At 41.8% G+C, this 26,271-nt stretch overlaps 1 long non-coding RNA gene across 1 annotated transcript; it reads left to right on the top strand.

Annotated features, from left to right (window-relative positions):
- The first annotated feature begins 14,326 nt into the window (after nt 1-14,326).
- Nucleotides 14,327-17,203, top strand: LOC115778047 (uncharacterized). Its single transcript, XR_004019742.1, has 3 exons — nt 14,327-14,671; nt 16,446-16,654; nt 16,914-17,203. It is a non-coding gene; the product is annotated as an uncharacterized LOC115778047 (long non-coding RNA).
- The last annotated feature ends 9,068 nt before the right edge of the window (nt 17,204-26,271 follow it).

The following is a 26,271-nucleotide window of genomic DNA, read 5'->3' as shown; positions in this document are numbered from 1 at the left end:
TGTTCATCAAGCTCGATTGCTTTTGCCTTATTTTAAAATGTCTGATCGCCTCATGTGACAGGAAATGACCTCATCATCCCTGTGGCAACAGCAACCAGTGCTGAGCAAGGATTGGCTGAGGACTCTGATGACATTGTGATGGTGACCACTGAGCATCAGTTCTGATGCTCCATCAGCCTGATGGTGGTCATCACATCACGATGAGTGAAATCACAAAAGCTTCTTTGTTACTTTGTTTCTTCTGTTTTCTTGTGCTGTCAGAGGGAGACCTGCTCATGTTGTTGTTACATTTTTATTGTGTTAATGTCAAAAAATGATGCAGGCTTGATTCTGTATGTCATCCAGCTCTTCTTGGATGTTGCACATCCTGGTCAGCAGCCCCTCACAGGACTGACACACACAGAGACAAACAACTGCACACCCTCACACACACACCTGCAGCCAGTCCAGAAACATCACTCACCATAACATGCATGTCTTTAGACCGTGGGAGGAAACCACAAAGGCTCCTCTCTGCTGCCCTACATTCAAATGCAGCCTGCAGACTTGTGTGTGACACTTTCTCTGCAGTGCAAACTCATACTGTGGCCCTACTTCAGCCATCTGTGGTGTGTTTGCTCTCAGCTCTGCCTGCAGCAGCGCTCACACCAAACCTCCACCCCAGCACCTGCAGCACCACCCAGAGCTGTGCACCCTTCTGAATAACAATATATAGCAATCATGGTTTTTGCTATTGAGATATTTTATTCATACTATGGTTTGTGTCATCAGCACATCTGCATCTAACATAAAGCCCATCCACTCATATAGAAGGAAGGACAGACACAGAGACTAATCGTTTGTCTCTTTCTGCAGCTCTTAGCCTTCATTCTGAGGGTCTGTTCATCGTTTTGTCAGACAGGGTGGTTGTGTGTCTTTCTGTCTTCAAGCATACAAATCTGACAAATAGCTTTTGGAATAACTGACGTACTGACTGATCTGAGGTTTTGCTATCTTGGAAAAATCTGTAAGAGCATGAATGTGGAAACAAACAGCTGCACAGAGTCCATGTTTGGGGTTTTTCTTGTTTAAAAATCATCTTATATTCATCACCAAAGACTTTTATACTTCTATGAGCAAGAAAATTTCAGAAGAAGCAAATATATATATTTTTTAAATTTAAAATTCCTTAAATATCATGAACAAAGAGTTAAAGGATCCTGTATGTATGTCCTGCTAAATAATAAATAAACACAGTAGTGATGGGTAGATGAGGCGTCATGAAGCGTTTGACACATTGCCAAACTGTATCGATACTGTGTCACAGAACACTGACACCTGCTGGAACTTAAAAACCCCTACAATGGACAGATTGATGTGATGACCTAGTACAGGGCTCTTCAACTCCAGGCCTCGAGAGCCCCTGTCCTGCAGGTTTTAGATGTGTCTCTGCTTCAACACACTTCAGTCAACTATAGAAGTCATCAGCAGGACTCTGGAGAACTTCACTGCATACTGAGGAGGTGATTCAGCCATTTGATTCAGGTGTGTTGGATCAGGGACACATCTAAAACCTGCAGGACACCAGACATCAAGGCCTGGAGTTGAAGAGCTCTGACCTAGTATATACACAATAATGTAATTTAAGTCATTGTATTTTATATTGTATTATTTCATATCTTCATTTAAATTTAAAATATGTGTGATATTTTTAGATACAGTCAATAAATAATGTGAACATGTATCATAACATGAAAATAGAAGTCAACGTGTTGGGAATGAGGATGCTTGTCGACTGGGATTTTGCTCTTACAAATTTTTATTCAAAAAAATACGTTTCTGCAAAGTTTTGAAATTGAGTCTGTCATGTTTTCTGATGCAACTTCTCCAGCTGTAGGAAACACCCGCTCACAGGGCACAGATGAGGCTGGAGTGCAGAGAAACTGTAAGGAAAGGCGGAAGAAGTTTGGATAGATCTCAAAGGATCCTGGGACCTCTGCCAGGTATCTCTGCACCTACTGGTTGGCCTCAGCTGAGGCACTTTGGGTCTGCCTGCCCACTTCGATGTCGAGATGTTGCCAAATGTTATCTAAAAAACATCAAATTGGCATTTTAGTACCTGATTTCCAAACAACAACAAACAAATAATGCTGAATAACATGCCTGAAGTGGGTGCAGACAGCTGTTGTGAAGACGGTCCCAGCTGGGGCTCATTTGTGTGTCCAATCACAGACGCAGATTCTGACCGCAGTCTGCTGATGGCCTCATTGCACTTGGAGGAACTGCTGAAACTGAGTGATTTAAATCAACACACTTACTGACTCCAGATTGGAAGCAGTGCCTGTGACTCGATGGTCTGCTCATCAGCTCTAAGTGGAGACTGGTTCCCTCTCATCATGGAGCCTTCACAGCATTTCATATGTGCTCTTCCAGCGTGCTAGCACCTCACTGATAAGTTTCAATGTTGGTCGTCCCGCCTGTTGCTGCACTTGAGCAAGCTTCTCCTTGGCTGTAGTGCTTGATCTGAAGTATGTGACAATGTGCCTGGCTTTGTGTCTGATGGCTGTAAGTGTGCAGATCTGATCACATGATTTTCTAACTAATAAATTGAGACTATGTGCAAAGCAAATTGAGTGCCGGATTTGGAGCCGTGTGGTGGATGCAGTCGTGTTTGGTGCTGTGTTGGTCAGAACACACTTTACTTTATTGGTTATGGCCCAGTCCTCCATCGTGCCCCTTTTGACTTGGGCCAGATTGTCAGCAGTGTGACTTTGTGGAAACTACTACTTTAGATAATTTCCACACAAACCTTTCTGGTTGGTAAAACATATGAGGGCTGAAGGGCCTGGACCAGTTCCCTGAACCCTTCACTCTCCACAATGCTGAGGGGCTGGCAGTCCTTCAGGATGAAATCCAGCAGAGCCTCATCCAGCATCTGCTTCCTGGAAGCTTGTTGGTTAAAAATGAGATACAGAATAAATTAATAGGAATTATCAATAAAGCAACCAGCCCCCCTGCAACCCTGACCAGGATAAGTGGAAGTGAACTGATGGATGGATGAAGTGGAAACTCTGAGAGGAACAGCAGGAAACAACAAGGAAATTAAAACAAATACCATATTTTCTGATATGAAGTCTAAACGGTCATCGCATCAAAATGTGAGTGTGTGTGCATGCAGGTGTAATTGAAAGCATTGCACTTTTCCAGGAGAGGGCGCTATAATTGAAGCTTCGTTTTCTCATCACTACATAGAGGCTACATGCAGGAATGGGGAGGAAAAGTTATTCATTTTACACATTTGTGCTGCCACTATCTTGGAGATCCAGACTGCCAAATCTATGCTGATCGTGGTATATTAATAAAATATAATAAGATAAACTTTAATGATCCCATAATGGGGACATTTACAAATTAAAGCAACTAAAGTACAGAGAAGGATGAAGTAAAATAAAATAAATGGGCATGTAATCCTTTTAACTTAGTGAGTGAGCTTACAGGTAGAAAAAATCCCCTTTGAAGAAGGAGATTAACCCAATTTTGCAAAATACAGTGAAAAGCTGGCGAGATATGAATAATTATACTGGTAAGAAGGATCCAACTATATATATTATACCAATTATTAACAATAAAGATTTCCTCCTGGGTGTGAACTCAGCAATATTGAGATCAGGATATCCCAGGACCCTGCTACACTCCCAGGGCCTCTAGAAAAATGCCTTATTAAATAAAAATTACATATACCTTAAATAAAGGTTTTATCTCTAGAATCTATAATGTTTTGCAAGGATGCGGTAACCATAATGTTGGGAATGTCCTCAGACATTGGGAGGAAGACCTAGAGAAGACCTATGAGGAGGAGGTTTGGGAGAACTGCTTTAAATTATCCCGTTCTTTGGTTTTCAGTGATAAATTCAGAGAAATTCAATATAAGATAATGCATAGAAAACATAGGACACCAAATTTTTTAAATAAAATAAACCCTAACCAATCAGTACTATGTCCTAAATATCCATCTTTTCTGGGAATGCTCTTACATATCCAAATTTTGGAAATGTATAATAAAAGAGATAAGTGCAACTGTACAGAGTAAGGTTTGTAAAGATCCAGGGCAGTGTCTATTGGGGCTGCTTCCCCAGATAAAGGATTAAAAGGTAAAAAACTCGAGCTGACCAACAAATTTTTATTTTTAGGTCGGAAATGCATTCGGCAAAATTGGATTTATGATAAACCTCCTCCGGTGACTCAGTGGGATAAAGAAATATTTGGAGTCATTCCTATAGAAAGTCCAAGTGCAAAATTAAGTGGCAGAACTGAAAGCTTTCAGACCCTTTGGCGGCCCCTGATGGATCAATCCAGTGATCTAAGTTCAGACTTACCGTATTTTCCGGAGTATAAGTCGCACTTTTTTTCATAGTTTGGCTGGGGGTGCGACCTATACTCCGGAGCGACGTATATGTGACATTTATAACACATGAACCAAAATACTCCAGCCACTTGACATCTCCGTGAACTGCAGCTTTAAGGCAGTCTTGCGTAACCTGTGGGCGCAGTGGATGATGGATGGAGAGCACAGCTTAACGGCAACTGGGAGAATGCGCCACCCAACTTTCCTGGAAGTCATTGGATGGATCAAGAAAACATGGGCTTCAGTGACAAACCATCCTGTTGGGATTCAGAAAGGCTGGAATAATTGGAACTGCAGCTGACGACGAGTCTGACTAACGCGACACAGAAGAGGAAGCGGCGCTTCGTCTACGGAGTTGTTTAGAAGTGACACCGAGGATGAAGAATTCAATGGATTGATGGTTTGGTTAACTTGTTAGTATGTTCTTTATGCTATGGTTATCTGAATAACTTAATGTTACGTTAACATACTGTAGCGATTCTCTTAGTTAGAGAGCGTGTTGATGTTGTGGGATTTCGGACTGTTCGGGAGGTTCGTGAAGGCAGCATGGAGAGAGAGAAAAAGACCGAGAGCTTGCCTGTGTGTGTGTTGCTGTTCCGCTGTTGTAGTTGTGGTTGGCGTGGCTGTGGCCTACAGCAGCCGTTTTTCTGTTAATAAAGACGACCTTTGTTGTGAATATCGCCGACTTTGGAAGTGTGTTTACAACGTTACAATACCGAACACGTGTTCGTTGTGCGTCATGTAGCTGAATGTGCTACGTTAGCATAACGTAGGTGTAACCGTGTTCGTCCTGTTCTTTAATCCATTATTATTTTAAATTGCCGTTCAAGATGGAATTTGTGCTCTGAGTCTCGGATTCTATCAAACCCCCCCCCCCAAAAGTGCGACTTATAGTCCAGTGCGACCTATATATGTTTTTTCTTCTTTATTATGCATTTTTTGGCTGGTGCGACCTATACTCCGGAGCGACGTATAGTCCGAAAAATACGGTACTTAAAGAAGAACTTATATTTAATTGGAAATAATACCTGATATTTTTCTGATTACATTTTGCTTGTTGTTTGTTTAGTTTTGCACATTTGGTCTGTATTATGTCCTTGTTATTAAAATTAATAAAGAGAATTAAAAAGAGAAAAAAATATATATATATAAATAATCAATACACATATTTACATCAAAACATTGTATACTATACAGTACAGAGACAGTGTGTGGTGTGCTTGTAGATAAATGGACCTAACATCACTAATTGTGGCCTCCAAGTGTTTCCTCAGCTGCAGCAGTGGCATCGCTACAGGCGGCCACTTAGAGAACAACGCCTTTCATTTCCCCTCTTAGTCATACAACAAACCTTTACTAAATATTTTGTTTTAAGTCAACATATTGCTCACATACAGCTTATCCTCCTTCCTTCCTGAATCTTTAATCTGTGTTAAAGAGCCTGCAGGTCAGTCTGAGACTGCACACACACACACACTGAGCACCCTATGGCTGTCACTGTTTTATGAGCCAAAGGTCAGGAAGTGGGCCTACGTTCTCACCGCTTATCAACGTTGAACTGGGTCACGTCCATCCATCCATCTTCTGGGGGCTTTCCCAGCTGCTGTAAAGCGAGAGGTCAGTTAGACCTGCAACACGGCATATGTATGAGCCTTAAGATGCTTTTTGGATACAGGATGAGCTCAGAAGAAGCTCAAAGCTGAAGTCTGAAGGACAGGATTAGGTGGGGGGGTCTTTGAGGTCAGAAAGGCTGAAATAATGAGGGAACACATCCTGTAAATGTTCCTGCTCCTCTTAACGATGGTGGCTGATGCTTTCTTAAACTCCTGCACGGCAGCACATGTGCTGTGGTTTTACAGGTCTGTGTCAGTCACTGACACTCAGCTCTCTAAATGTCAAAAAAGGTCAAAAAAGGTCACAAGCTTTGCTTTTCAGCTTTTTCTTCAACGCTCTGCAGAGTTAACAGAAAGTAAAGTGTTTCTCCTCAAAGCTGTGTGACTATATTTCACAATACTTTACACACCGATGAAGGTGCAAAAAAAACATTCAAAGAAAACACCACGAACACCACTTCCAAAATCCATTGCTGACATGACTCTGACCTTTACATGCACACGCTACAATAAAACAGTACACAAAGAAACACAATAAAAGAAACTTGAATCTGGTATATTTTCAGCATTTCTGCTGGCAGCTGCTTCAATAAAACACACAAATATGAAATAATAATCATGATGACATGGTTTTAATCTCATATCTGAGTTCAAAGGAGCAACAAACAGGTTTCACTTTAAGCTTTATAACAAATTAAAGATTAACCGCAATCAAGTCAAAGCACTAGCCAGCGGTTGGTTCGCCATCCATTGGACAATTGTTCACAGTTGTTGCGTTTCCACTGCAGAGGTGCTGGTGCTCGTTTCAGTGAACCGGCGAAACGCTTAAGAGCGAGTCTGCGTTTCCACTGTGTTGCTGTGAACTTCTCCTTTACGTATGAGCGTGGGTTTACAAGCTGATTCTCACCATAAAGAGACTGGGCAGCCTGGGCTAGCTGGGATAATCCTTCTGCTTTAGTGAGCAGAGCTCTACCTCAAGTCCCTTTGTAGTCCACTATTGAAAACCCTTAGTGATACTGATACCCAGGTATGTCACAGGAATCTCTGACAGGGATGCCACAAATAGGAGTGTAAGCAATTATGTACTGACAACAGTTCACACTTATTAGTATTAAGGGACAGGCCAGACGCCTGAACAGTACTAGCTCAACAACAGTACTAGTTGCCAGAGACACCTGTGACACATCTTTTAAGAATAAAGCTGTATCATCAGCCAGCTGGATAATGAAAATTATCCCCTGTATGGGGCTGTTTCTGACATGAACATTTAGAAACTCAGCTGCTAACATTAGCAAGCTAATGCTATCACCACAATAAGATGGCAGTTCAGGGAGGGGGTACATTATTGGTGCAGACTAAGGTCACATTAAAAGTGTTCCATGATATATCTAACTCACGTTTTTGTACTGTTCTCTACACACACGCATGAACACAGCATCCTGCCATGTTGACCCAACCAGCCCATTACTGTCCCAGTCCACCCCTGCTGAGCTTTAAAAGACATGTCTCGCCACTGCTGTGTTGTGATAATGATATAGTTCAGGCCTATTCAATGACTTTTTCTTCTGGGCCAGATTTGAAAATTTTGAGATGCCACTGGGCCGAAGACCCCTACTTATATTATTTCTTGAGATTTAACTCTAAATATGCTAACACCTGAACTAAGTCATAAAAATAAATAAAGGAATTCACAATAAAGGCTTTATACTGCATCGTTTATTGATGAGCAAAATAATTCAAGTGCATTGCAAATTTTAACATTTGGTCCAAACCTTGACCAGAATATTTTTAACAAGGCATCTATTCACCACACATATGTTCAATAAAAAAATGTAATAATAACAACTTTTTGCAACAGTGACGTCTTCTATAACATTTTAGATGTATTTGCAAAAGTGCATTTGTTGAACTAGAAAGACCAACTGAGGCAGTGCATTAAATATTTCAACAAAAGAAACTGCACCAAGTGAACATTTAATAACTGTAAAATTAAAGCTTCTTCTGCATATTCAAAGTAATGCTGACTTAATGAGTTCAGTCTTTGGGGTAAAATAAACACATTTATCAGTCCAAGCAGGGTTAAAACGACGATTTTCATTGTCAATTTTACGTTTTTGACCTGTCAGTGATATATTATATTATAATATTTTGGCGGTTGCCGTACTTGGAGAGAGTATTCTGGGCTGGCGTTGCTAGTGGTGCGTTCAAGTACAAGAGGAAGGGCGGGAATTTTTAAAACTGTCACAGCAAATATGATTTAAATGCGTTTTTGCAGCTTACGTTGGGTCAGTCCGGGGGTGGGCCAGTCAAAGGGGGTTCGCGGGCCGGATGTGGCCCCCAGGCCGCTAATTGAATAGCCCTGATGTAGTGCATTTTATATGGAAGGCTAGATCCTCCCTTTTTGATTGACACCTCAAACCGTACCAGCTTACTTTCACCCCTGGCTGTTAGTAATAAATGTTCAGATTATCAAAGATGTACACCAGCAAAAAGGGTGATCACAATGAAACTGTTAACATGTTTCCTGTTTCTATATCTGTCTACTGTAGAAACTCAGAATGTGCAAGTTCAAAATACAAGAGCTACTCCTAATGAGGACATTCTACCGTCTCGATTTCCACCTGACAGGGTAACTGATACTCCTGCGTCTCCAACTGACAGGCTAAGGGATACCATGACCAGGACATTCTGTCATCTCAATCTCCAGCCGACAGGTTCACAACTGACCAAGACAGTCTTCCAGCTGAAAGGCTGACAGGTGTGTTTGAGTGATATCTCATTCAATTCACAGTTGGTGAAAATGGCCAATTGAACCAATGTCCCCCTTATTCATATTTCTTTAAACCCTTGAGCCAAGCTTTACTGAAACCGCAGGAACACTACTAGGTTCTGGTAATCTCAACACTCCTGATCCTACTGATGCAATTCCTAAACAAGGTGATGAACTGAATAATTTATTTATATAAACAATGAGTTTACCCAGTTGACATGTGTATTTTTTCTGTATCAATCAACAGGTCGGTCCAGGCTGACTTTGGTCCTAGCTGTCATCTTCTTCGTAACCGCTGTAGCTGCCGCTGGTCTCATCTTTGACCGACAGAAACTGAAGAGATTGTGTATCAGACCTATCCAGCCTCTCCCAACATAAATACCCAGAGTCAATGTAGGACTGTAACAGGGCTGTAAGAGTGCTGCTGCAGAACTGGGAACACACTGTTGCAGGACTGTTATAGTCGTGCTGCTTTTTCTTCATACCAGAAAACACATTCATAAGGAAGATGGTGTACACTGGCAGTTTACTCCATGTTCTCTACTCTCAAGATGACCGTTACTAATGAATGAATAAACGTGGCATTTTTGGATCATTGTATTCATTGTTTTTATTTTTTGCTTATAAAAAAACAAACCAAAACGCATCACCATCAGCTGATCAGCCTTGTCCTTGTCCTCTCATGGTACTGCATGTGCTACGTGAGCAAAGGACTGACTTCTTCACTCACATAATAATTGGTTGGAAATACATTCATGATTGTGTCATCGTGCATTTCTACATGAAAGCGTGCAAGTGTATTACCCTCAGCAGCTTCCTGCACATACCAGGACTATGTGCTTGTCTGGGAATCCCATTTAATCAAACTGATCTTTGTTTTTTACCCACTGTCACGTAACATCATCATCATCATCATCATCATCATCATCAGTCAAGTTCATGATCTTATGCAAAGACAAATGTTGACTAGAAATCTTGATAATGTCATATCTTTGAAAGTCTATGAGAGATTTATTCCATTGTGTAAAGTATCACGGGCTTGATGTAAATGAACCCACACTGAAAACCATGATAGAGATTAAGATTATGGTCAGTCGGGACTGTTAGCGTCGGTCGGGGATCACTTTTTCCAACCTCTGAAAGGTGTGATTGATTCCTGTCAATATTTGTAGTTTAAAGATTGTACATAAAAGCATAAATGCAAAATCTGTCCTTCTGCATGTCTCTCCTTAACACCACTCCTACCCAGCACCTCCTCATCACATGTGTGTCCATTAATGTGAGCTCCAAGCATCAGTCTCTCCCTCCTGGGGCCTCTCTCCTCCTCTGTCCTTCTCTCTTGCTGCCTCCTAACAGACCTCCCAGCTCTCTTCTTCCTTCATCTTCATCCAGCAGCGGCACAGTTTCTACCACCAACCTGTTTGTTTCTCAAACACTTTTATGCCTGATGTCCTTCCTGATGCAACCCTGTCCATTTATCTGAGCTTGGGAGCAGCATTAGGAGCACATCGGAGTACAGAATGAAACAGGAAGTTTCAGGATTCAGGACCTTTGAACTCTCCAGGACTTTGACACCGTGATTGTAGCCCTCTGCAGTCATGCTGTGGCCATGGGAACAATGAAACCACACTTCCACCATGAGGTGAAGCTGGGACATTGCACTCTTATTAAAAAAAGCCTGATGCTCTTTATTTAAACATTAAAAAGAACATTTGAAAAGTAAAGCTTATTTTGACACCTGAACGTTGTTGTTGAGGAAAACAATGAGAAAATAAAAATATCAGCTGATCATAAACTCAGGACACCGAGACTGACAAATTACAAAAACATGAACAACTCATAGTTTACACTTACTGGCCACTTTATTAGGCACACCTAGCTAAGCCCTGGTTGGAGCCCTTTTGCCTTCAGAGCGACTTTAATTCTTCAGCTCACAGATTCAACAAGGTGTTGGAAACATTCCTCAGAGATTTGCTCCATGGTGACATGACAGCATCACACATTTGTCGCGTTTGTTGGCTGAACATCCATGATGCAAAACCACATCCCAAACCTGCTGGAAGCAGCCATCAGAAGATGTTCTCATAAGCAGATGGGCGTGGTCTGCAACAATGCACAGGTAGGCTGTGGCATTTAAACAGAGCTCAGCTGGTACTCAGGGACCCAAAGAATGCCAAGAAAATCTCCCCCTGCAGCTGCAAACAGAAGCTTTTGTGTGTGTGTGTGTGTGTGTGTGTGTGTGTAGTGCCTATAGCAAGCAATGTACACTGTAATATTGTGTGATCACCAAATAATGTTTCAGTTATTGTCTCAGTCAGCTGAACAACTGTTTAGCTTTAGTGATGAACCGCTCTGAGAGACATGATCCAGAGGAACAAGCCATGATCACGATCTCAGATCCATGGTAGGGATGAAAAATCCATGTCCAGGAGCTCCGACCCAAAGACTGGAAGCTAAGGGCCGTGGTAGAGAGGATTAAGACGTGGTCAGAAGATTAGAGCTGGAGGAATAAGCCACAAAGTTCGGCTGGACATAAAGAGAGCTCGGTCAGAGCAAAGAGCTCGGTCGAATGAACAGAGACCTGCTTGTATATCATACAGCTCAGTCAGAGAAAAACCACAGACACACAGAAACAGACCAATTCAGTGATGATTTTCACATTTATTCTCTTTCTTTTATTACATTTGGCATAAAAACATGAATGAAAGCCTTTTTAAATAAATCCATTGTAGTGGCCATTTGTCCACATCAAAACCCAACAAATCCAAATGTCCACTGAGGCCCCTCAGGACTGGATCTTACGCAGGTCAAAAAGGTATTAAAAATAACACAATGTCCATACAAAAGTGCATTTGGGTCAGTTTATTCTCCATTAAGCAGAAAACTTACAGACACAAGCACTTTGGTCTGCAGCCTCTCTGTCACCTGGTAAAGAACCCTATGACCCTGTGCCTGCAGACCCCTCCCACTTGACCTACTTATGTAAATTAAGTGTACGCCTGCTTAGCCATAAACCCAGAAAGTGAACCCAAATGTACCAGAAGAAAAATAAGCCATAAACTTAACCTTAACAAAAATAAACTCAACACTTTAATCCAAAAAGCAAAAATAACCCACAAACAGCTCCAACATCCATCATCAAGGCTCAGAGTGAAATCAGGGCTCACTGGTGCTGGATGGCGTCTGTCCTCGGGTCATCTGTGTGTCTCTGTGTTGCAGCAGCAGACTCAGAGTTCATGTGGAAAAAGCTCTGAGACATTTCAAACAGTCTGCTGTTCAGCAGGAGGATGGGATGGATCCTGACTCTGCTCTTCTTTATGTTTCCTGTGGATCCACAAAGCAACAGCAGCAACAACAAGTACAGCAGAGAGTGACACACTCGCTATCAGTGCAGCACGGCCTCTGCTGACTCCACCCTCCTTCCCTCCACCCTCTCTGAGTCCTCCTGGTGGACCTTCAGGGACACTCAGGTGTGAGCTGTGAGCTGTCAGGCTGATGATGCAGATGGATTTCCATGAGCGTGTTTCTTCCATGAAGACGCGACACTCGTATGTTCCAGTGTCATTAACGGTCACATCCTTCACAGTCAGAGACACGTCTCCATCCGGCATCCGTCCGTCCCGCAGATCCACCCGCTTCTTAAAAGCTGGATGCTGGTTGTCTGGATCAAAGCGCCCGTCCCGGTGGAACAGGACATATTCTTCTCCCAGGTCAGCTCGGCTCCAGTTCATATCTATGTTGCTGATGTTTGGAGCTCGGCACGGCAGAGTGACCTTCTGTCCACACTCAGCTGGGATGTTTTTCTGGACTGAAAGAGGAAGCAGCACAGAGCAGAGAGGTCACAGAGGTCAAAGGGCAACCGATCAATAACTGTTTGAAGTTTAAGTGAATTAAAGTTGACCAAAACAACACTGATTAGGATTTTTGGTATTTGGTGGACTTCTGTTTATGATGTTGAGTCAAACTTTTATTATTGCCTAAGTTAATCGTGTGCATCAGTTACCTAAAATAATAAGTTTAAAACTAGAACTGTTGTGTCTGCTGTGAACGTCTCCAACCAAGACCATCAACCCCCAAAGGTGGAGTTTTTCCTCCTTTAAAAGTGGAACATTTCACAGACTGCAGTGAGACGGCCACACATAGAGCCTGATGAGCCCTGAAAGCGTCTTTAAGTTCACTTACAGTTACCTCACTGAGTATTATTACTCCTGATCTGTCCCCATTAATACAACATGTAAAAACTCTCATACTGCATTATTAGATCGGCTCTGCTGCCGTGGAGCTGTTCATACTGTTGCTCCGCATGTGTCACAGTCTGAATGAACGCTGAGCTCACCTTCAGCGGCACAAACCAGGAAGCAGACGCAGACCACGCCCCGGAGGAGTGACGCAGCAGTTGTAGCCATTCTCGATGAGAACAAACCGAGGGAGGTGTCTCCTTCATCCTGTTAACACAACGTTAATAGATCAGATCTTCAGGAAAGCTGCCTCGGTGTGAACATCGCGGCTCTTCTCTTTGCTTCAGCCTCTGACGGATGAACACACTGAACCCCTTAAACTCTGTTATCATTTTCTGCTCAGTTTTTATTCTAACTTCATCTTTTAATCCTGTTATTGTTTCAGTTTCAGAGGATTTCTACGCTGATTTTATTTCTTTCCACTAATTTAATGTTTTTTACAGAGTGTAGGTTCACTCCAGTGTGACTTTTGCTTTTTTCCCCTCGTGGATACCGATTTTCATTTGATTTTATTTTCCCGTTTTTTCTGGACACGGATTTTCTGAGAGATTAGCTCTTGTAAACATGATTACGGTGTTTGTTGACTCCATAGTTTAACCCTTTATTTTGTTTTGGCTTTGAATGGTTCCACGTTGAGTTTCTTTGCTTCACTTTAGTTAAAATTACGTTTTCCTGCCTCTCTCATATGCACGGATTCATGTCCATGTACAGCAGATTAATATTCCTGTTAGGATAAATGAAGTCAGCAGCTGCAGGTGATGTTCGGACATGAATCTGATAAAGAAATTGTAGTGTGAATATTTAATGTGGAGCTTTATGTGTATAAAGTGTGTGGGTGCTCATCCATTGATGATGTTCTGCAAACTTCAACACAAAAACAATAAAGAGTGAAAATGGTCACTTCATTGTTGTGTGTCTGTTTGTTCTTCAGCTTCTTTGCTAACAGGATTCATTCTTCCTTCATTGCCTGCAGTGTGAACCAAAGCAGGCAGTCCTTGTTAAAGTGGTCATGTGATCAGAATAAAGCTCACAGTGAAATAGTTTGACTGAAGCGGCTAAAAACATGTTAGAGACCCCGAGCAGAGCGGACTGAGCTGGATTAGAGCAGGTTAAAGATGGATGCTGTGTGACATCAACAGCTTTATGGAGAGTTCACACAAGAACAGACCCTCTTTAACAGGAGACACATGTTTCCTGTTTTTGCCTCTTCACAGGAAAAAAGAAGTGAAGTGAACTCATGGTGCAGACAGCAGCATGTGGACACACTGAGAGGCCTGCTTCTGTTTTTTTGTTTTTAACTGACTTACAGGAAAGTCCCAAATGTCTCAATTCATCTGCAGCATGAATCATGTCCATGTGTGGTCACTTACTGAGAGCCAGGAGACGATCATCTTTCCAGGAAACCTGCAAATGTGTCTGAGCTGAACAGAAAGATGGTCGTTCGGATGTTAAAGAAAGATGGTCATCAGTTTTAAGAGAGCTGGATGTTCTGATTGAAGAGAGCTGGACGGTCTGATTGAAGAGAGCTGAATGGTCGGTCGGGAAAGTGACGGTCGGTCGGGAAAGTGACCGTCGGTCGGGAAAGTGACCGTCGGTCGGGAAAGTGACCGTCGGTCGGGAAAGTGACGGTCGGTCGGGAAAGTGACCGTCGGTCGGGAAAGAAACGGTCAGTCAGGGCTGTTGGGGAGTGTGCACTTGTTAGCAGGGGTTAAATTAGTTTTAAATTCTTGCCGTAGTCTGACAAAAACATAATATACATATATATATATATAGAGAGACAGAGAGATAGATAGATAGATAGATAGATAGATAGATAGATAGATAGATAGATAGATAGATAGATAGATAGATAGATAGATAGATAGATAGATAGATAGATAGATAGATAGATAGATAGATAGATAGATAGATAGATAGATAGATAGATAGATAGATAGATAGATAGATAGATAGATAGATAGATAGATAGATAGATAGATCAGGCAGAAAGTAGAATCACTTGACAATGTGAAAAATATTTTTGTTGTTAAGGAACTGACATGTTTGCTCACACTGTACACTTAACACAACTGATGACCACCTCCATGCATTCTGGCTCTCTCCACCAATACAAAACTTCTGGACAGTAATGAACCACCAAACCTTCTCAAACCTCAGTCCTCTTGGCAGCCACTGTGTTTTGGAGGTGAATGCGCTCTCGTGCAGTGTGAATGAAATCTCTGGTCATAAGCAGTGTTTTTGAACTGTGCTGTGTTGTTGAAATTGAGCAGAATAACATGAAACACAATTAGTTCATCTCTCTTTGTTTTTAATTGACAGAGTTTGTAACAAGCAGACCGACATTAAACGTAGCGGTGAACCTGTTAACTGGCCGAACCAAAATCACCTGAAAAAACTACGCCCTCTGGTTATTATTGGCTCTGGAAAACCCATGTATGTAGTTCAGGCCTGTTCAATGACTTTTTCTTCTGGGCCAGATTTGAAAATTTTGAGATGCCACTGGGCTGAAGACCCCTACTTATATTATTTCTTGAGATTTAACTCTAAATATGCTAACACCTGAACTAAGTCATAAAAATAAATAAAGGAATTCACAATAAAGGCTTTATACTGCATCGTTTATTGATGAGCAAAATAATTCAAGTGCATTGCAAATTTTAACATTTGGTCCAAACCTTGACCAGAATATTTTTAACAAGGCATCTATTCACCACACATATGTTTAATAAAACAAATGTAATAATAACAACTTTTTGCAACAGTAAAGTCTTCTATAACATTTTAGATGTATTTGCAAAAGTGCATTTGTTGAACTAGAAAGACCAACTGAGGCAGTGCATTAAATATTTCAACAAAAGAAACTGCACCAAGTGAACACTTAATAACTGTAACATTAAAGCTTCTTCTGCATATTCAAAGTAATGCTGACTTAATGAGTTCAGTCTTTGGGGTAAAATAAACACATTTATCAGTCCAAGCAGGGTTAAAACGACGATTTTCATTGTCAATTTTACGTTTTTGACCTGTCAGTGATATATTTTAGCGGTTGTCGCACTTGGAGAGAATATTCTGGGCTGGCGTTGCTAGTGGTGCGTTCAAGTACAAGAGGAAGGGCGGGAATTTTTAAAACTGTCACAGCAAATATGATTTAAATGCGTTTTTGCAGCTTACGTTGGGTCAGTCCGGGGGTGGGCCAGTCAAAGGGGGTTCGCGGGCCAGATGTGGCCCCCGGGCCGCTAATTGAATAGCCCTGATGTAGTGCATTTTATATGGAAGGCTAGATCCTCCCTCTTTGATTGACACCTCAGACCGTACCAGCTTACTTTCACCCCTGGCTGTTAGTAATAAATGTTCAGATTATCAAAGATGTACACCAGCAAAAAGGGTGATCACAATGAAACTGTTCACATGTTTCCTGTTTCTATATCTGTCTACTGTAGAAACTCAGAATGTGCAAGTTCAAAATACAAGAGCTACTCCTAATGAGGACATTCTACCGTCTCGATTTCCACCTGACAGGGTAACTGATACTCCTGCGTCTCCAACTGACAGGCTAAGGGATACCATGATCAGGACATTCTGTCATCTCAATCTCCAGCCGACAGGTTCACAACTGACCAAGACAGTCTTCCAGCTGAAAGGCTGACAGGTGTGTTTGAGTGATATCTCATTCAATTCACAGTTGGTGAAAATGGCCAATTGAACCAATGTCCCCCTTATTCATATTTCTTTAAACTCTTGAGCCAAGCTTTACTGAAACCGCAGGAACACTACTAGGTTCTGGTAATCTCAACACTCCTGATCCTACTGATGCAATTCCTAAACAAGGTGATGAACTGAATAATTTATTTATATAAACAATGAGTTTACCCAGTTGACATGTGTATTTTTTCTGTATCAATCAACAGGTCGGTCCAGGCTGACTTTGGTCCTAGCTGTCATCTTCTTCGTAACCGCTGTAGCTGCCGCTGGTCTCATCTTTGACCGACAGAAACTGAAGAGATTGTGTATCAGACCTATCCAGCCTCTCCCAACATAAATACCCAGAGTCAATGTAGGACTGTAACAGGGCTGTAAGAGTGCTGCTGCAGAACTGGGAACACGCTGTTGCAGGACTGTTATAGTCGTGCTGCTTTTTCTTCATACCAGAAAACACATTCATAAGGAAGATGGTGTACACTGGCAGTTTACTCCATGTTCTCTACTGTCAAGATGACTGTTACTAATGAATGAATAACGTGGCAATTTTTGGATCATTGTTTTTATTGTTTTTATTTTTTGCTTATAAAAAAACAAACCAAAACACATCACCATCAGCTGATCAGCCTTGTCCTTGTCTCTCATGGTACTGCATGTGCTACGTGAGCAAAGGACTGACTTCTTCACTCACATAATAATTGGTTGGAAATACATTCATGATGTGTCATCGTGCATTTCTACATGAAAGCGTGCAAGTGTATTACCCTCAGCAGTTTCCTGCACATACCAGGACTATGTGCTTGTCTGGGAATCCCATTTAATCAAACTGATCTTTGTTTTTTTACCCACTGTCACATGACATCATCACCATCATCATCATCATCATCATCAGTCAAGTTCATGATCTTATGCAAAGACAAATGTTGACTAGAAATCTTGATAATGTCATATCTTTGAAAGTCTATGAGAGATTTATTCCATTGTGTAAAGTATCACGGGCCTGATGTAAATGAACCCACACTGAAAACCATGATAGAGATTAAGATTATGGTCGGTCGGGACTGTTAGCTTCGGTCGGGGATCACTTTTTCCAACCTCTGAAAGGTGTGATTGATTCCTGTCAATATTTGTAGTTTAAAGATTGTACATAAAAGCATAAATGCAAAATCTGTCCTTCTGCATGTCTCTCCTTAACACCACTCCTACCCAGCACCTCCTCATCACATGTGTGTCCATTAATGTGAGCTCCAAGCATCAGTCTCTCCCTCCTGGGGCCTCTCTCCTCCTCTGTCCTTCTCTCTTGCTGCCTCCTAACAGACCTCCCAGCTCTCTTCTTCCTTCGTCTTCATCCAGCAGCGGCACAGTTTCAGACAGAAGCTTTTTTTTGTGCGTGTGTGTGTGTGTGTGTGTGTGTGTGTGTAGTGCCTATAGCAAGCAATGTACACTGTAATATTGTGTGATCACCAAATCATGTTTCAGTTATTGTCTCAGTCAGCTGAACAACTGTTTAGCTTTAGTGATGAACCGCTCTGAGAGACATGATCCAGAGGAACAAGCCATGATCACGATCTCAGATCCATGGTAGGGATGAAAAATCCATGTCCAGGAGCTCCGACCCAAAGACTGGAAGCTAAGGGCCGTGGTAGAGAGGATTAAGACGTGGTCAGAAGATTAGAGCTGGAGGAATAAGCCACAAAGACAGTTCGGTTGGACATAAAGAGAGCTCGGTCAGAGCAAAGAGCTCGGTCGAAGGAACAGAGACCTGCTTGTATATCATACAGCTCAGTCAGAGAAAAACCACAGACACACAGAAACAGACCAATTCAGTGATGATTTTCACATTTATTCTCTTTCTTTTTATTACATTTGGCATAAAAACATGAATGAAAGCCTTTTTAAATAAATCCATTGTAGTGGCCATTTGTCCACATCAAAACCCAACAAATCCAAATGTCCACTGAGGCCCCTCAGGACTGGATCTTATGCAGGTCAAAAAGGTCTTAAAAATAACACAATGTCCATACAAAAGTGCATTTGGGTCAGTTTATTCTCCATTAAGCAGAAAACTTACAGACACAAGCACTTTGGTCTGCAGCCTCTCTGTCACCTGGTAAAAAAATCCTATGACCCGGTGCCTGCAGACACCTCCCACTTGACCTACTTATGTAAATTAAGTGTTTAATTAACCCAAAAGGTGAACCCAAATGTACCAGAAGAAAAATAAGCCATAAACTTAACCTTAACAAAAATAAATTCAACACTTTAATCCAAAAAGGAAAAATAACCCACAAATAGCTCCAACATCCATCATCAAGGCTCAGAGTGAAATCAGGGCTCATTGGTGCTGGATGGCGTCTGTCCTCGGGTCATCTGTGTGTCTCTGTGTTGCAGCAGCAGACTCAGAGTTCATGGGGAAAAAGCTCTGAGACATTTCAAACAGTCTGCTGTTCAGTTAGGTGTGAAAATGAGGAGTCCCCCAAGAAAGCTGGTTGAAACCAGTCTGTGTGGTAATGTGTGTACCAGATGTTAAGGCATATATAAGGCTCTGGGTTTCTTTGCTTGGTGTGCAGAACATCATTGGTTTTCTTTCTCGCGCAGATGTCTCGAGTGTCTGTATTTTGACATTGTCTTTTTGTAGTATAGATTATGTTATTCACTAAGATGGTTTTCGGGGGGGGGGGGGGGGGGGGGGGGTTTGGGGGGGGGATGGGATTTCTTCAAACACACAGAACAGAAAAGACACAACAACAGGACACACATGTTTCCTGTTTTTGCCTCTTCACAGGAAAAAAGAAGTGAAGTGAACTCATGGTGCAGACAGCAGCATGTGGACACACTGAGAGGCCTGCTTCTGTTTTTTTTTTTTTTTAACTGACTTACAGGAAAGTCCCAGATGTCTCAGTTCATCCAGCAGCATGAATCATGTCCATGTGTGGTCACTTACTGAGAACCACATGATGATCATCTTTCCATGAAGCCTGTAAATGTGTCTGAGCTGAACAGAAAGATAATCGGTGGGATTTAAAGACCGTTGTGTTTTTCCAACCGACTGAGCTGGTTGATCACCAGCAGTGACAGCGTTGGTGACATAAAGCTGCTGTCTTATGAACAGCTGGCTGCTGAATACAAATTTTCCTATTACACAATAGTTACTGTTGCACCTTGAATCGTGCACCTGAGAAGTAAAGTACTGAGAAACTAAAACTAAACTAAAATAAGTATTAAACAAAAAAAATATAAAACGAGCATAAATAACTAATTAAAGAATAGAATAGCTTTATTGTTATTGTGTGTTACATAATTACAGGCGCTTCTCCCATTGTGCATCGATATAAGTATAGATTATATAGAAACAGAGTAGAACAAGATAAATAAAACACTTTGTACACATCTGTTTAAGTTATATTTACACAACTGGACTTCATTAGTGGACTTCAGGAAGATGCACACCCAGCATGTTCCTCTGACTGTTAACGGCACCACTGTGGAGAAAGTGAGGACCTGTCCTGGAGCCAAAAAGGCTCACCAGCGCCTCTACTTCCTCCACACAGCTGGAACCATCATACTGAGGGACAGCTCCATTCATCAGGTAGTCGGGATGCTTAACTCTCTGCCAGCTCTGCCGACTTTGACTTGACATTTACACAAAAATGTCACAATGATAAATGTACTTATAGAGAGTATGAGTATGGATTCATATAAGTGATATGGATATAGATGTGTGTTGGATATTAGCAACTGAAGACACTTAGCAAAACTAACTTAATCAGAGGAAAAAGTTACAATGAAATAAAACTAAAGTTTGATGTAAAATCCAAAACTATTGTAACCCGATTACATCTAGTAACTATCAGAAGTATCACTGTTGAGCTGAAAGTCATCGGAGAGCAAATATGTGGTGTGTCTCAGCTTTTCACAGACAGGATGTAAGTACGGTGGTCGGGGTTTGTTTATGGCTGAATGTAATGTAAGGAAATGCATTGTGGTAGGGCGGAGCTTTTACTTGCAGCTGAGCGTTATCTCAGCCTAGACTTGTAATACATTTGAGCTTTTAGTGAGGGAAAAAGCTTCTGTTTGCAGCTGCAGGAGGAGATTTTCTTGGCACTCTTTGGGTCCCTGAGTACCAGCTGAGCTCTGTTTAAATGCCACAGCCGACCAGTGCATTGTTGCAGACCACGTCCATCTGTTTATTTATCTTCTGACAAAGGAAGAAGAGAGCTGGGAGGTCTGTTAGGAGGCAGCAAGAGAGAAGGACAGAGGAGGAGAGAGGCCCCAGGAGGGAGAGACTGATGCTTGGAGCTCACATTAATGGACACACATGTGATGAGGAGGTGCTGGGTAGGAGTGGTGTTAAGGAGAGACATGCAGAAGGACAGATTTTGCATTTATGCTTTTATGAACAATCTTTAAACTACAAATATTGACAGGAATTAATCACACCTTTCAGAGGTTGGAAAAAGTGATCCCCGACCGACGCTAACAGTCCCGACCGACCATAATCTTAATCTCTATCATGGTTTTCAGTGTGGGTTCATTTACATCAGGCCCGTGATACTTTACACAATGGAATAAATCTCTCATAGACTTTCAAAGATATGACATTATCAAGATTTCTAGTCAACATTTGTCTTTGCATAAGATCATGAACTTGACTGATGATGGTGATGATGATGATGATGATGGTGATGATGTCATGTGACAGTGGGTAAAAAACAAAGATCAGTTTGATTAAATGGGATTCCCAGACAAGCACATAGTCCTGGTATGTGCAGGAAACTGCTGAGGGTAATACACTTGCACGCTTTCATGTAGAAATGCACGATGACACGATCATGAATGTCTTTCCAACCAATTATTATGCGAGTGAAGAAGTCAGTCCTTTGCTCACGTAGCACATGCAGTACCATGAGAGGACAAGGACAAGGCTGATCAGCTGATGGTGATGTGTTTTGGTTTGTTTTTTTTATAAGCAAAAAATAAAAACAATGAAAACAATGATCCAAAAATGCCACGTTTATTCATTCATTAGTAACGGTCATCTTGAGAGTAGAGAACATGGAGTAAACTGCCAGTGTACACCATCTTCCTTATGAATGTGTTTTCTGGTATGAAGAAAAAGCAGCACGACTATAACAGTCCTGCAACAGTGTGTTCCCAGTTCTGCAGCAGCACTCTTACAGCCCTGTTACAGTCCTACATTGACTCTGGGTATTTATGTTGGGAGAGGCTGGATAGGTCTGATACACAATCTCTTCAGTTTCTGTCGGTCAAAGATGAGACCAGCGGCAGCTACAACGGTTACGAAGAAGATGACAGCTAGGACCAAAGTCAGCCTGGACCGACCTGTTGATTGATACAGAAAAAATACACATGTCAACTGGGTAAACTCATTGTTTATATAAATAAATTATTCAGTTCATCACCTTGTTTAGGAATTGCATCAGTAGGATCAGGAGTGTTGAGATTACCAGAACCTAGTAGTGTTCCTGCGGTTTCAGTAAAGCTTGGCTCAAGAGTTTAAAGAAATATGAATAAGGGGGACATTGGTTCAATTGGCCATTTTCAGCAACTGTGAATTGAATGAGATATCACTCAAACACACCTGTCAGCCTTTCAGCTGGAAGACTGTCTTGGTCAGTTGTGAACCTGTCGTCTGGAGATTGAGATGACAGAATGTCCTGGTCATGGTATCCCTTAGCCTGTCAGTTGGAGACGCAGGAGTATCAGTTACCCTGTCAGGTGGATATCGAGACGGTAGAATGTCCTCATTAGGAGTAGCTCTTGTATTTTGAACTTGCACATTCTGAGTTTCTACAGTAGACAGATATAGAAACAGGAAACATGTTAACAGTTTCATTGTGATCACCCTTTTTGCTGGTGTACATCTTTGATAATCTGAACATTTATTACTAACAACCAGGGGTGAAAGTAAGCTGGTACGGTCTGAGGTGTCAATCAAAAAGGGAGGATCTAGCCTTCCATATAAAATGCACTACATCAGGGCTATTCAATTAGCGGCCCGGGGGCCACATCCGGCCCGCGACCCCCTTTGACTGGCCCACCCCCTGACTGACCCAACGTAAGCTGCAAAAACGCATTTAAATCATATTTGCTGTGACAGTTTTAAAAATTCCCGCCCTTCCTCTTGTACTTGAACGCACCACTAGCAACGCCAGCCCAGAATACTCTCTCCAAGTACGGCAACCGCTAAAATATATCACTGACAGGTCAAAAACGTAAAATTGACAATGAAAACCGCCATTTTAACCCTGCTTGGACTGATAAATGTGTTTATTTTACCCCAAAGACTGAACTCATTAAGTCAGCATTACTTTGAATATGCAGAAGAAGCTTTAACTTTACAGTTATTAAATGTTCACTTGGTGCAGTTTCTTTTGTTGAAATATTTAATGCACTGCCTCAGTTGGTCTTTCTAGTTCAACAAATGCACTTTTGCAAATACATCTAAAATGTTATAGAAGACGTCACTGTTGCAAAAGTTGTTATTATTACATTTTGTTTTATTAAACATATGTGTGGTGAATAGATGCCTTGTTAAAAATATTCTGGTCAAGGTTTGGACCAAATGTTAAAATTTGCAATGCACTTGAATTATTTTGCTCATCAATAAACGATGCAGTATAAAGCCTTTATTGTGAATTATTTTATTTATTTTTATGACTTAGTTCAGGTGTTAGCATATTTAGAGTTCAATCTCAAGAAATAATATAAGTAGGGCTCTTCGGCCCAGTGGCAACTCAAAATGTTCAAATCTGGCCCAGAAGAAAAAGTCACTGAATAGGCCTGAACTACATACATGTAGTGCATGTACTACTACATAGATGAGGTTCTATCTATCTATCTATCTATCTATCTATCTATCTATCTATCTATCTATCTATCTATCTATCTATCTATCTATCTATCTATCTATCTATCTATCTATCTATCTATCTATCTATCTATCTATTATGTTTTTGTCATACTACCAGCAAGAATTTATAACTACTTTAACCCCTGCTAACAACTGCACGCTCCCCAACAGCCCTGACTGACCGTCACTTTCCCGACCGACGGTCACTTTCCCGACCGACCGTCACTTTCCCGACCGACCGTCACTTTCCCGACCGACGGTCACTTTCCCGACCGACCGTCACTTTCCCGACCGACGGTCACTTTCCCGACCGACCGTCACTTTCCCGACCGACGGTCACTTTCCCGACCGACCGTCAATTTCCCGACCGACGGTCACTTTCCCGACCGACCGTCACTTTCCCGACCGACGGTCACTTTCCCGACCGACCGTCACTTTCCCGACCGACGGTCACTTTCCCGACCGACCGTCACTTTCCCGACCGACCGTCACTTTCCCGACCGACGGTCACTTTCCCGACCGACCGTCAATTTCCCGACCGACGGTCACTTTCCCGACCGACCGTCAATTTCCCGACCGACGGTCACTTTCCCGACCGACCGTCACTTTCCCGACCGACGGTCACTTTCCCGACCGACCGTCACTTTCCCGACCGACCGTCACTTTCCCGACCGACCATTCAGCTCTCTTCAATCAGACCGTCCAGCTCTCTTCAATCAGAACATCCAGCTCTCTTAAAACTGATGACCATCTTTCTTTAACATCCGAACAACCATCTTTCTGTTCAGCTCAGACACATTTGCAGGTTTCCTGGAAAGATGATCGTCTCCTGGCTCTCAGTAAGTGACCACACATGGACATGATTCATGCTGCAGATGAATTGAGACATTTGGGACTTTCCTGTAAGTCAGTTAGAAAAAAAAAAAACAGAAGCAGGCCTCTCAGTGTGTCCACATGCTGCTGTCTGCACCATGAGTTCACTTCACTTCTTTTTTCCTGTGAAGAGGCAAAAACAGGAAACATGTGTCTCCTGTTAAAGAGGGTCTGTTCTTGTGTGAACTCTCCATAAAGCTGTTGATGTCACACAGCATCCATCTTTAACCTGCTCTAATCCAGCTCAGTCCGCTCTGCTCGGGGTCTCTAACATGTTTTTAGCCGCTTCAGTCAAATTTCACTGTGAGCTTTATTCTGATCACATGACCACTTTAACAAGGACTGCCTGCTTTGGTTCACACTGCAGGCAATGAAGGAAGAATGAATCCTGTTAGCAAAGAAGCTGAAGAACAAACAGACGCACAACAATGAAGTGACCATTTTCACTCTTTATTGTTTTTGTGTTGAAGTTTGCAGAACATCATCAATGGATGAGCACCCACACACTTTATACACATAAAGCTCCACATTAAATATTCACACTACAATTTCTTTATCAGATTCATGTCCGAACATCACCTGCAGCTGCTGACTTCATTTATCCTAACAGGAATATTAATCTGCTGTACATGGACATGAATCAGTACATATGAGAGAGGTCAGAGGGCAAAAATGTAAAATGCGTGTCCAGAAAGACAAAAAGGGGAAATCTGAGCAGTGAAGTTGGCATGAAACCGTAAAATCTGTGTCTGGGTAAAGGAGAAAAGTAGAAAATCAGAGTTCAGAGGCAGGAAAACATAATTTTAACTAAAGTGAAGCAAAGAAACTCAACGTGGAACCATTCAAAGCCAAAACAAATTAAAGGATTAAACCATGGAGTCAACAAACACTGTAATCATGTTTACAAGAGCTAATCTCTCAGTGAGTTGCAAGAAGCAGCTGGGTTTGGAAAATCCGTGTCCAGAAAAAACGGGAAAATAAAATCAAATGAAAATCGGTATCCACGAGGGGAAAAAAGCAAAAGTCACGCTGGAGTGAACCTACACTCTGTAAAAAACATTAAATTAGTGGAAAGAAATAAAATCAGCGTAGAAATCCTCTGAAACTGAAACAATAACAGGATTAAAAGATGAAGTTAGAATAAAAACTGAGCAGAAAATGATAACAGAGTTTAAGGGGTTCAGTGTGTTCATCTGTCAGAGGCTGAAGCAAAGAGAAGAGCCGCGATGTTCACACCGAGGCAGCTTTCCTGAAGATCTGATCTATTAACGTTGTGTTAACAGGATGAAGGAGACACCTCCCTCGGTTTGTTCTCAGCGAGAATGGCTACAACAACTGCTGCGTCACTCCTCCGGGGCGTGGTCTGCGTCTGCTTCCTGGTTTGTGCCGCTGAAGGTGAGCTCAGCGTTCATTCAGACTGTGACACATGCGGAGCAACAGTATGAACAGCTCCACGGCAGCAGAGCCGATCTAATAATGCAGTATGAGAGTTTTTACATGTTGTATTAATGGGGACAGATCAGGAGTAATAATACTCAGTGAGGTAACTGTAAGTGAACTTAAAGACGCTTTCAGGGCTCATCAGGCTCTATGTGTGGCCGTCTCACTGCAGTCTGTGAAATGTTCCACTTTTAAAGGAGGAAAAACTCCACCTTTGGGGGTTGATGGTCTTGGTTGGAGACGTTCACAGCAGAGACAACAGTTCTAGTTTTAAACTTATTATTTTAGGTAACTGATGCACACGATTAACTTAGGCAATAATAAAAGTTTGACTCAACATCATAAACAGAAGTCCACCAAATACCAAAAATCCTAATCAG

Source organism: Archocentrus centrarchus, unplaced genomic scaffold (assembly GCF_007364275.1).
Source record: "Archocentrus centrarchus isolate MPI-CPG fArcCen1 unplaced genomic scaffold, fArcCen1 scaffold_98_ctg1, whole genome shotgun sequence".
NCBI classification, from domain to species: domain Eukaryota; kingdom Metazoa; phylum Chordata; class Actinopteri; order Cichliformes; family Cichlidae; genus Archocentrus; species Archocentrus centrarchus.
Note: the sequence above shows the minus strand (reverse complement) of the source record. Positions and strands in the feature narration are given on the sequence as shown.